General features: G+C 37.6%; 1 pseudogene; it reads left to right on the plus strand.

Moving 5' to 3' along the window:
- Positions 1–216: 216 nt before the first annotated feature.
- Positions 217–12570, plus strand: LOC141343266 (uncharacterized; annotated as a pseudogene).
- Positions 12571–12885: the final 315 nt, after the last annotated feature.

Genomic DNA, 12885 nt, shown 5'->3' on the forward strand with positions numbered 1-12885 from the left:
GTCATTGTGGGCAATAGGCTGGGGACATTTTGACTGGCTAATAAGTTGCTGACTATGGACTCACCAATCTGATTACTTAACTCCCCTATCAACTCTCGTAACTGCTGTGTGACATCGTTGTTACTGTCGGAAGTAGTCGAGCATCCCAGCTGTGCTAACTCAGGATGGGGGCTTACCTCTGAGACTGACAAAGTACTTGGGAACAACAGCTTTGGTATGGCTCCTGTACTCTCCCCTACTCTGTACAGACTCCCCTACTCTACTCCTCCCAGGTAATGGGGTGAATACATGTGATGTATCTTGACCCCTTTCAGTCAATTTATGTGGTACAATAACTCAAAGTTTGGATAAAACAGCAAAATACACAGATGTACAAATCAAAATTGTAGAATTAGGGGAAAAAACAGTTCTCAGAAGGATGCAAATTCAAATGTCCAATATGTGCAAATATCTAAAATGTACATGAAAATAAAATGTGTGTCACAGTCTACAGTTAAGTGGGTTCGTGTTTGTGCAAATGTGCAGGTAAAATCACTTGAGTATCTGCTGTGTAGATCCTCGTCACATGGAACAGCACCAAGATGTTACAGAACACTGCTTGACCCCGGCGATCGGCTGCAGCTGACCAATGGATCCGGGTCACGGCACCAGTTAGTTGTAGCAGATTTCAAATGGTAACCTACGGACACCACACCACAGAAACACGGTTACACCATGAATGGGTTGACGGATTCATTGAATTTATTGCTTAAACAGAGTAGTGAGACAAAATTAGTGTACAGTCGTGGCCAAAAGTTTTGAGAATTACATAAATATTGGAAATTGGAAAAGTTGCTGCTTAAGTTTTTATAATAGCAATTTGCATATACTCCAGAATGTTATAAAGAGTCATCAGATAAATTGCATAGTCCTTCTTTGCCATGAAAATGAACTTAATCCCGAAAAAAAATTTCCACTGCATTGTTAAGAAGGCTTCAAGGCGTCCAAGAAAGTCCAGCAAGCGCCAGGATGGTCTCCTAAAGAGGATTCAGCTGCAGGATCGGAGTGCCACCAGTGCAGAGCTTGCTCAGGAATGGCAGCAGGCAGGTGTGAGCGCATCTGCACGCACAGTGAGGCCAAGACTTTTGGAAGATGGCCTGGTGTCAAGAAGGGCAGCAAAGAAGCCACTTCTCTCCAAAAAAAACATCAGGGACAGATTGATCTTCTGCAAAAAGTATGGCGAATGGACTGCTGAGGACTGGGGCAAAGTCATATTCTCTGATGAAGCCTCTTTCCGATTGTTTGGGGCATCTGGAAAAAGGCTTGTCCGGAGAAGAAAAGGTGAGCGCTACCATCAGTCCTGTGTCATGCCAACAGTAAAGCATCCTGAGACCATTCATGTGTGGGGTTGCTTCTCATCCAAGGGAGTGGGCTCACAATTTTGCCCAAAAACACAGCCATGAATAAAGAATGGTACCAAAACACCCTCCAACAGCAACTTCTTCCAACAATCCAACAACAGTTTGGTGAAGAACAATGCATTTTCCAGCACGATGGAGCACCGTGCCATAAGGCAAAAGTGTTAACTAAGTGGCTCGGGGACCAAAACGTTTTATGATATTTTGGGTCCATGGCCTGGAAACTCCCCAAATCTTAAAACTTGTGGTCAATCCTCAAGAGGCGGGTGGACAAACAAAAACCCACTAATTCTGACAAACTCCAAGAAGTGACTATGAAAGAATGGGTTGCTATCAGTCAGGATCTGGCCAAGAAGTTGATTGAGAGCATGCCCAGTCGAATTGCAGAGGTCCTGAAAAAGAAGGGCCAACACTGCAAATACTGACTCTTTGCGTAAATGTCATGTAATTGTCGATAAATGCCTTTGAAACGTATGAAATGCTTGTAATTATATTTTAGTACATCACAGAAACAACTGAAATAAAGATCTAAAAGCAGTTTAGCAGCAAACTTTGTGAAAACTAATATTTGTGTCATTCTCAAAACTTTTGGCCACGACTGTACACTAGGGGTTGCACCGACTAACCAACTAGTCGACTTTAATGCTCTGCCTTGAATTTTTAAGCTTGACAACGACTAGTCGCTGGTCCTATAGAGGGCGCAACAGGATAAGAAGTTTTTGAAGTACGCTCTGTTTCAAAACAGCCAAAATTATAGATAAATGCATACTCCGAAAGCGCTCCACAAGACGTGTGATTATACCTTTTTGATGCTTAAAACTGATCAGGAGAATGCACGTTTTAAACAGCTTATTGTAATTGCCGTTCTAATCTAATACACTGCTGTGTTGTAACACACACACATAGGCTAAAGACAATAGCTTGTACATCACATGCAGATCACACGCTCACAATCATTCAAAAGTGCGGTGCAGAAATGAATTGTCAACATTGTTTTATGATTTCTCTGTAATATAGCTTAGAAACTGAAAAGTTCTAGCATATATTTATTAGTAATTAAAACCCACAGTTTTATTATTAGGCTAGTAGAGAGACGCTGCCAGGTGGAATTAATTCACACACGCAATCGCTCTCTCACTAATGACTTTATATAAATGTGTACGCAGCGCTGTGTCATATGCCATAACTGTGCACAAGGTGTTTGAGTCTCAGCTCAAGGTTTAGGCGTATTTGTTCAATAATGACGTCATAAGCGACTAATCGATGTCAACTCGACTTTTATCACATAAATGTTGACTTAAAAACATTTGAAGTCCCTAGTGTACACAGACATCGGAAGGCCTACTCTCTCATCCCTCTGCTTCCCTGTTCGCATACACTATGCGTCTAAGCGCGTGCACTTGAAGGAGAGGAATGCATTTTACTTAACATGCAAATGTAGCTACTGAATTATTATTTACTGATAGAAATAGTAAATACATAACATACTTGTAAAAGTTAACATTCAAATACGCTGAAAACTCATAGGAATGCACATATAACATACAGTAATTCTAAATTGCATCAAACTCAGGTTGTAAAATTACTGTGTACAATAAAATATTTTTTTGCACGAACAAACCATGTCATTGCATGAAAATATAACACAAGACAATTAGTATAACAACAGCTTAGCATACACTGAAGTACACATGCTTATCAAATTAATTTCACAAATTTCACAATATCTAGTGGAATTAATAATAATGAACCAAAATAATATATCTTATACAGAGTAGAGAGGCAAAATTAGTATACACAGACATCGGAAGGCCTACTCTCTCATCCCTGCATGGAGAAATACATGTGCAAATGAAACACTAAATGCATTTAGTTAAAAGTGCCACTTTGAAGGAAAATACACTGATCACACTGATACACGTTATGACAGCAACTCTTAACAGTGCTTTAACATCATAAATACAGCAATTACAAAGAGACAATAAACGCAAGATAAATATAAGACAGCAAAACTACCTCTGCTTCCCCGTTCAGATACACTGTGTCTAAGTGCGTGCACTTAAAGGAGAACATTTTCCTTCAGTGTCCCACAAATTAAGGCCCCACCTACAACAAATCATAGGAATAAATTAAATATATAAAAAAATATAAAAAAAATACAAAATTGCTATAAAATTAAAGCCATATGTCTAGATAAGTTGTGTTCCAAATTTTGGAACACAATCAAAGTTGATATAAAAAAAAAACGGAGGTTCATATGCAATTTTGTTTAGGCGTTATACCAAAAATTTTGTCTATAACAAAATAACCACCAAATATGGAATCTGGAGAGTCAGACCTTTCCAACGATATGTATTTTGTCGAGAGTCAGAACTGTTATGATGTAGATTTGTCATATACTCTTGGTGCACTCTTATCATAAATTAATCTATTACTGTTCCTACAAAATTTGTAATAACCAAAAATGGTAGAATATCTATTTAGGAATCTTAGACCTTCGAAATGGTATATAGTTTGTAATGATTACATTAGAATTTAATTGTAATATAGTGAAGTAATCTTATAAGATCTTCAAAATGTAAGAGACCACAAACTTGAGGACAAAAAATCCTAGAATTAACAGTTTTGCTCCTATAGTGTGGTATGCCGCGATGTGACAAAGACAGCACACACTAACAGATTTTCAACCAGAGTCCCGACTGTGAACACAGGAAATCTCACAAAATCTCTTGAGACTTGAGAATAAAAATCACACAACAGTTCTTTAAAAGCTTTATTTCAATGAGTCATTGTGTCTTTGCCTTATGTTTATTCATATTGTAATCAATTGACAGACAATATAGTGTGGAAAAAGGTTTGGGTAATACCTAATCAATATTTAATTACAAACAAGATTAAGGAAGTATCATTCAAAGTTATACACAGGATTTACCCAGCCAAATATTATTTGGTAAAATTTAAATCTGATATTGATTTTAGTTGCTCCTTTTGTGTCAGTTGCCCTAAAACCATGGTACATTATTTTGGCATTACCCTTTTGTAAAACTATTTTGGCAAAATGTCTACGGCCCGGCATCCTGGCCCGTCGGCCGTCACGGGTGCGGTCTTCAGCCGGACCATGGGTCTGGCGGCTCGTCCTTCTGGCGGCGCTGGCTTCCCTCTTAAACCCTTCCTGGACCCGCGAGGACACCAGCGTGCATGCACAGGGGAGAGACCGGTCTCCTGAGGAGAGGCGCGCTCGGCATTTAAACAGCGGCGGTGATGAGGCTTCATTCCATTCAGGTGCTCCTCATCACACGCCGCCAGCCCGAGACGTTTTTGCACCCCTCCTCTCCCATTCACACCCACTCCCGTCGGGAGCCTCGAGAAGGGCGGCGAATAAGGGACGGGGTGGTGATGATAATTAGGGGGGAGGCAGCCGACTCGTCACATCCCCCCACCCAAGCGACATCCCCGTCATCTGGTCGCCGCCCACGCAGGAGTGCTACCTTCCTCATCCAGGCTCCAGCAGTCGGAGTGGGCGGGGATTCCTCTCCAAGGCAACGCTCCCTCTCGCAGCACACCGGAACAGGGACAGAAAAAACTGTATTTAGTCGACAGCCTCAACCAACCGCAGGATAAGTGACTAACTGAAACATCACTTACCCCTTTTGCGGCTGGGAGGCCGTCTCCGTCGTTTCTCCGTCCCCGTCCGGGTTTTCACGAACTTTTGCGAGCGAGAGGGGATGACGTCATCAGGTGTTGCCCACTGTGCTGTCTAAGCCCCGCCTTGCCCGCATTCTCCACCACTGTGGCGGGAGGAGCAAACGACAGACACAGTGGGTGTGGCGTCAGGCCTCGGAGAGGCTTTTATTAAACAGAAAATGAAAGAAAAGTGTCCAAAAGGGGGAAATAAAGTGTCCAAATAAACAGGGGATCTGGTGTCCTTGTGTGAAGGGGTTCCATGAAGGAGGGGCAGTGTTCAGAAGGAAAGGGTCTAGGTAAGGGGCGGAGTCCGGCGGCCGCACACGCTCCCCCGCTTGGGACCGGAGCGCTAGGGGCGGCGGCATCTCCTGCGGCTTCGTCCCTTCCGCGCCTCCACGCGGAACTTGGTTTACTGACACTAATAAGGGATTACTGCATATTACAGCTAATCAATAACTAATTAATTCGGTAACACTTTATTTTAAGGGTCCAGAATAATGCATTAGTTAAGCATTAATTAACTGTTAATTTGTTCACGGTTAAGCATTAGTTAAGCACAAACACACTAGTAATTAATGACTAATTTAACATTTTAAGGTTCCAAATGATGTATTAGTTAAGTATTAATAAACTAGTAAATCACGATTAACTTGTTCACAATTATGCATCAGATAAGCATGAACACATACATAAATAATGATTAACTGAAAATATAGTAAGGGCTTATTAGCCATTATTTACGAATTATTAAACGTTTAAAAACATATAAATAAGCAAAAATAAATAACAAAAATAAGCTAGTAATTAATAAACAACTGAATGTACAGTAAATACATGTTAGCCATTATTTACAAATTAATAAGCCATTATTATTTTAATATTTTTGTAGTGATGTAAATATATTTCTGTGATTTACCATCTATTAAATTAACCGAATAATAAACTAGTAATTATGTTTAATTACTGCTGGTTTGCAATTATATATGGCTAAAATAGTGTAATAAGGACTATTTGATGCATCAGGTTCTACAGTTCTAATGTTAAAGTTATATCCACATTAATAATGGCACTTATTGAGTGATATTCAAGTTTATTCACCAGAATGAGCCAATAATTAAGGCTAACCTGCCATTAATACACTACTAATAAAGCCGATTTGACCCCCTATTCTGAAGTGAAAGTTATATCCACATTTATTATGGCACTTATTGAGTGATATTCAAGTTTATTTACCAGAATAAGCCAATAATTCAGTCTGATCTCATTGTTTATACATGGCCCCCTTAACGTACCCCCAAAACGAAACCGATTTTATAGCAATTGCAATTTTATAATTTTATTAATAAGCGATTTTGATTTTTAGCCCTCTTAACCTACCCCCAAACCTAAACCTACCCATTTTATAGCGAATATAAAAGCATATAAAACGTAACTGACCAAAATATGCAGAGAAATTGCCATTTCAGTAAGAATTTGCAATAAACATATTTTTTATAATCCCACTCCTACCTCTAAACCTAACGTTAACCATAACTCTCTCAGTACAGTAATAAAGAAAACAAAACATGACAGACTTAAAAGTGCAATCACAATCATCGATTTATTGCAAAAATATCAACAGCCGTACCAAAAAGTAATCCAAATGACGATGCATTTGCAGCCGCAGTCCTCTCTGGCAGAATGCAGTAGGTTTGTTTGAGGTGCTGGCCATATTTTAAATTGATAATCGCTGAAAATAATATCCATATTATTGTCTTGATCCACTCCGTGATTGGGCCCGCGCATCATTCATTCATCTCACCAGAAACACGTCATGTCGTAATCTGTGACGAAGGCAGGCGAGAGGGTCCGTGTACGTTTTATTCATTTAATTTTCAATTTGAAACGAAATAAGCAGAAATAAGAAAACGGCTCATTAATTCGTTTTTTCATTTGTTCACAAAACGAAAAAACAAGTTTCAAATAATTAGCTAGACAAAAAAAATTTGGTGCAAAGTCGGTGTTTCACGGTGTTCGGCCATCCACCGATTAAATTAATTGCCCCCCCCCCCCACCTTTCGTTTTTTATAAAAATGTTATAAAGAAATATTTTTTTATAGAAATAATATCAATGTAGTTATACAATACAATCATCCGCTTCATACAGCACGAGCAACAGCGCAAGAGACGAGTGATTCAGCGAGATGATTGACACGACGATTAAGATAGACAGACAGACAGACAGACAGACAGACAGACAGACAGACAGACAGACAGACAGACAGACAGACAGATAGATAGATAGATAGATAGATAGATAGATAGATAGATAGATAGATAGATAGATAGATAGATAGATAGATAGATAGATAGATAGATAGATACGCGAGACCACTTTACTTCCCGCGCGCATTTTAAATGGCCAGATCTGTAGATAGATACAGTGTTATAAATTTGGTTGTCAAGTAAGATTTTTTTTTATTGTAGATTAAAAAATGTACTAATTTGGTGATCCAGTGTAAATATAATACAGTATAAAATGACAGTTTTTTTTTTTTTACATTTTTTTAAACTCTAATATTTTATTTCCCTGGGATAAATAAAATGTTCCTTTGGCTATATACCTACATGCACCTATATATTTTTTCTTATTTAACAAAAGTTCACTTTGCGCTCTTGTGCTCCTGCCTCCGCTATGGTCCTGTCAATCATCTCGCTGTTGCTCCTGATGCATTTGAAGCAGACGATTGTCTGTTGTCCCGCTGAACTACCTTCATATTATTTCTATAAAAATTATTTCTATATAATATTTCAATAAAAAAATGACTGTGGGGCAGTAATTTAATCGTTAAATGTCCGAACACCGTGAAAAGCTACTTTTTAAACCGTTTTTTTTTTTTTTTTTAATCTAGCTGATATCACCCAGATAGCACGTGGTAATCGGCCCGAGCTCGGCTGCCCTTCGGCGCCTCCGGCTCAGACTCGGCATCGGCGAGTGTTATCCGGGCCGAGTATGGCCCACAGCTCGCTCTCGCGCATGTGTTTGTGATGAGGCTGTAAAGCACTGGCCCGATTTCCATTAACCATATCTGGCCCGAGTCTGTCTGTAGAGTCCGGACCGCTTCTGGCAAAGACTCAGATTTTTTTAACTGATGAAAACCGATTTTATAAATTCTTATTTTATCTAGTAATTAGCTGCACGTTTAATGATAATTTGAGAAATGGTATGACAGCAACAAAATAAGAATTTTGTGTGGATGGTCGCAATTGTACTGTTTAGACGCAAACAAAACAATATTATTTATAAATGGATTATGGATAATGGATGTACATGTCATCTAGTGAAAAACTGGGTAAGATGCGCTTATTTTCGAGTAGCCACTCCTTTCGGATAACACGCACAGCTGCTAACGTTAACTTGCTTGCTAAGAAATCCCGGTAGGTGCTTATCAACTAAACATAATAGTTTAAAGTAGTTTTAAAAATGAACTAATGAACAATTAGTTGCTTGGTGCCATTTATGTATTTATTAGCATTTGTCCACTAGGTTATTGAAACTTTGAAAACATTTTAAAAACTACATTAAAGAAGAAAATTCAGCCCACTTTTGTTCTGCAGCGACTTTCATAACAATACTGTGACGTATTTCCGTAGTAGGTGGCTACTGATTAGACGACGGTCTTACCCAGAACGTCCGATAAAGGTGACGCGCCAGGAAGTTTGGTTTTTCAAAAGAAGAAGTTGTTTGGTTTCTCAAAACATTTTGGAGCTCGCAACGCTTTTGGATTCAGGTCAGAAAGGTAAGGTTTTTTCCTGCTTGTATACTGTATACTATGCGACTTTACTGTTCGAAAATATTTTTCACAATGTTAGGTTGTAACAGTGTTTAGCAACTTAAAACTACTTGATCCAAAATGCAACATGACTTAAACGAATTGATGTGTATGCTAAAAAAACTTCCTGAAAGTTCATGTTCCTTTTAAGCAATGTTAATAATAATAATAATTAAAATAACATTATTCCGCCTCTTATTGGTTTTATGAACTTGTTTGTGCAGTGCATCACGAAAATGATCAAAACTCGATACTGTTTACCATACTCTTTAAATTATCTATTAGACGTATAAGCCTATTTTGTTATGTGCTTTTATTCATATGTGTTAACCTATGTGAATCAATTTTATCTTATGTTCATGTAAAACTGAACGTCTTAAAGCAAATTTTTATGTTATTTCTTGGTTATTGACAGTTATAAATTCTGATTTAAGGATTGTAACAATATTTTTCAGTTAAGTCTTATTATTGTTTAGCAGAGGTTAGTGAGGTCATTTTGCAGCACATTTCAGAGACAAAAGATGGCAATGACTTATGAACATGTAAATAGGCACATTATCGGGTTGCACATAGTCCATTACAAGCTGTAAACGGATACATTTTCAACATACTTGAGCTTTTTAGACTTTACATTACCAATTGCTTCACAAACTGCTGAAATGTCTTATTGTTATTGGCTATCATCAGCAAACATTTTTCACAAAGTTAGGTTGTAACAGTGTTTAGTGACTTACAACTATCTGATACAAAATGTTTCTTATTTTAAAGAAATATGACTGATTGTGACCTGTTCCACTTTCCAATTGGTTTCATGAACTTGTTTGTGCATTGTGTCACAAAGTGATTGGAATATTTACTGTTATAGGCTAAATCAAAAGTATCTGTAATCATCCAATAATGTCTAGGTTTTAAATATAATTTTTTGGGCTTATGCTCAAGGGGTATAATGTTTAGTTCAGGCTTTTTCTGCATTGTTATTATTAATGTTTATATTGATTCTAGTGAAGATAAATAATTTAATACATGTTTGTTTGTTCGACAGTCCACGACAGGCAACTGCGATGTCTGACTTACAGACAGATGAGGATGATGATCGCCCATCATACACCAAAAGAAAGAACAGGTTTGTTTGCAATTATTTTAAACACAAATACTGTCAACATTATTTCATTGATCTATTACAACCTGCGAGTTTTGCCCTGGCACTATACAAAAATGATGTTTTGTTTTGTAAATGTATCTGATCAGGGGACATTAAAGACACAACTATAGTGACAGTGATGAAGAAAATTTATTTGGAAGAAAGAGACTGGAAAAAAAGAGGCAGAATTGAGGATCTTTCAGAAATTGATGCAGCACCGCAAGTACCAGCACCACCAATGACTATGGCAGAATCCTTACGAACACCATCAAGATCCAGTTCCAGTATGCCTATTGCCTAGGGACATTTACAGTCCTTGTTCCAGTGCAGTTGGAGATCAAGACAGAACTTATTGCAACTCGTCATGTCTTTGTAAGAATTCAAAACATCACTACATTTGTAAAGGCTTAATGCAGCTAGAAAGTAAAGATCAACTAGAGAACATCAGCAGTATCTAACCCACTGTTGAAATGTATAAGAATAAGCTACAGGTTGATTTATACTAATTCATTATTCTTTTTTTTTAGCACTACTGACTGAAGTTTTAAAATCACAAGAGGTCATAAAGCAGCAACTGGTCCTGATCCTCAAAAATCAGCAAAAACAAAACAGTACTCTGCAGCGTGATGAAGTTCCAGATGTAAGCACATTTGACCTTCCTTTGTCCAATTTGTTTGATTTGGAAAAGCTTGAAAATCAACTCAAGGAGCAGCCCGAACAAATGAAGAAATTGGTAAGTTCAAGTTCATTTGGTAAATTCTTGCGTATTTCAAACAATTTGTTTTTATTTGAAGTTTAATTTTATTCATTTGTTTTTTTGCTTCATAGGTAGCATACTTTGGAATTATTGGTGGGTTTTCCACTAAAGAAGCAGTGTGGCGTATCCTAGGAAAGCTTTTGGCTAACACCTTGGGGGAAAAAATCCAGTTTAAGTCTTTATACTTGTGCAATTTTATATTTTTTATTTTTTTGTTGTTATTTTAACATTTATTGAAAATGTTTCAAGATGTTTCTTCAGAATTCTGTAGTTTTTTTTTTTTTTTACTTGCAGTTTTGAAGCTTATTTAAATATAGGAATTTGTAAGATGTTTCTTGCTACTTGTTAAATTTGTTTCTATATTCAGGTTTATATAAAAACAGCTGTTTTAAAATGTCTTGTGTGATTTCATATTTTTTTAAATAGGTATTTTAAGTTGTTTTCTTAATGCTTGTGCACTTTCAAACCTTTTTATTCAAGTCTATTGAGAAAACAGGGTTGTTTTAAAAACGTACGTGTGCAATTTCAGATTTTTCTTTTTCTTTAAGTCTTCCTGTGTACTTAAATTTGTTTACAATGTGTCTTTTGCAGTTTTATTGTTACTTTTATATTGAAGTTCTTTAATTGTTGTGTACTACAAAATTATTTATTCAATTGTATTATTATTATTTACTTAATACTTGTGCAATCAATAAATGATTATTAAAATTTATTTTGTCCTTTGTTTGATTATTTGCGTTATGTATACTGTTTGCATTTTATTCAAAGGTTAAACGCAGTGCCTACACTTTGCGTTTACATTATAGCCTGCGTTTGCTGTTATATCAACACAAATGGTTATAATAACGTTAACGATGGTGAGGTTTTATAGCAAGGTATGAAGACTTAGTCGCGCCAGCTCCGGGGCGCAGCGCACATTACTCGCGGGCCGATTCCGGCTCGGATGCGGCAGCGTCGGCATGCTAACGGCCGCCGCATCTGGCCCGATTGACTCGGGCCGGAATCGGCCAGTGAGTCCACAGGCAGCAGACGGAGTCGGACCGTGGGGTAAGTCTCCGGCAGGCGAGAATCTAACCGGAACTGGCCCGAGTGTATTTTGCTATCTGGGCAACATTTAACTTAACCATCAAGGCTGTGCACATTTATACTAACTTAAATCCTGGCGAAATGAAACGTTCATGTGGCTGATATACAGTTGTAACACACTTGGTAGACAACAAGCGTGATTCAGTTTTTTTGGGGTTCTTTGTTTATTCAGTCAGCAATTTCACAGATCTCGCAGAGCACCGTATCACACAGCAACGCATAAAACTACTACTACTAACTCGTCTCCTTTTTTCCGCTTTTTTCAGGTATGCTCTGGGGATTTCCATCTGGCTACCGCCACCCACTGGACACTCATCGCCTAACTGTGAGTATGCAAGAAATGCATGCATGTACTGAATCTTTTCACAAAGTAAAACATTAACAATTTTAGAACAAACATTACAGGAAAAAAGATTAATATATTTTAGATTTCTCCACATTCTCCCCTACAAAACAGAATGTAGTCTTGACATTCTCAGAATACATTAGGTTATTCACCAGTGAGATTACTTCTTAGTTAGGAGTCAGTGATTAAAAAGTCCAAGTACGCGTGCTATCCTTTTACACGCTACACACAACATTTATCTCCTTTTCAATGTAGTGAGTTTGCAGCAGACATCATTGTGCACCATGATCTTCTACCACGATCACTGTCCATCAACAGGAATCTGTACTCTCACTGAAGGAATGTAACCTTTCACCATTGAAACGATCTACTATGTAAGTATATTCTTCTTAAATGTAAGGGCTATGATTTTATCATTCGAACTGAAAAAATCTTAAATTGTGCTCTTGTTTTATTACACTTATCAACTAAACTGATTAAACTATTAGCTGGAACTCTCATTTAATTAACATTCTAACTAAAACTCATTTTCTTTCGATCTAATTCAACAGCTTACCTATTTACAATGCTAGGCTGACCTAGGGTATGATAAGTAAACATTCTTTTTGCTTTTCTGTTTCTCAAAGGATATGTTCTTTTGCAGGCTGGTTGTGAAGGAGTCT

The sequence above is a fragment of the Garra rufa genome, chromosome 9 (genome assembly GCF_049309525.1).
Source record: "Garra rufa chromosome 9, GarRuf1.0, whole genome shotgun sequence".
Taxonomy (NCBI): domain Eukaryota; kingdom Metazoa; phylum Chordata; class Actinopteri; order Cypriniformes; family Cyprinidae; genus Garra; species Garra rufa.